This window comes from Microtus ochrogaster (genome assembly GCF_000317375.1).
Source record: "Microtus ochrogaster isolate Prairie Vole_2 chromosome 14 unlocalized genomic scaffold, MicOch1.0 chr14_random_2, whole genome shotgun sequence".
Lineage (NCBI taxonomy): Eukaryota > Metazoa > Chordata > Mammalia > Rodentia > Cricetidae > Microtus > Microtus ochrogaster.
The window spans coordinates 11,527,065-11,527,571 of record NW_004949097.1 but is presented as its reverse complement, the minus strand read 5'-3'; the positions used below and the strand labels follow the sequence as shown (position 1 = coordinate 11,527,571).

The 507-nt window shown below is 42.6% G+C and overlaps 1 protein-coding gene across 3 annotated transcripts in view; it reads left to right on the top strand.

Annotated features, from left to right (window-relative positions):
- Bcat1 (branched chain amino acid transaminase 1) overlaps positions 1 to 507 on the top strand; it is a 75,403-nt gene that overhangs the window by 33,630 nt on the left and 41,266 nt on the right. The gene's annotated exons all lie outside the window — the stretch shown is intronic.

Sequence of the window (507 nt, the reverse complement as noted above, 5' to 3'; positions counted from 1 at the left end):
ACATTTGTGACTCTCTTCTTCCTTCAGCCTCCTGAGTATGGGCATAACAGGTGTACAGTGCCACGCTGTTGCAGGGATTACTGATTTTTATAAGAATATATTTTTAGATGTATTCATTTTGTTTGTGTTTGGCCTTCACGTATGTGTGTACATGCACTGTATACGTGCTTGGTACACACAGAGGTCAGAAGATAGCATCTGATCCCCAGGAACTTTGGATATATGAATGGTTGTGAATGCCACTATGTGGGTTCTGGGAATTGAGCTTGGATCCTCTGCCAGAACAAGAGCTCTTTTCCACTGAGCCATCTCTACAGCTCTATGATTATAGTTTTGTTTTAAATGTTTTTTATTGCAGTAATTTCTTGTGTGTGTGTGTGTGTGTGTGTGTGTGTATGCGTGTGAGGGTCAAGAGGGAGGATGAGAATACGTGTGTGTGTGTGTATGCGTGTGTATGTATGTGTGTGCATATGTGTGTGTGTGTGAAGGTGGGGAGGGAGGATGAGA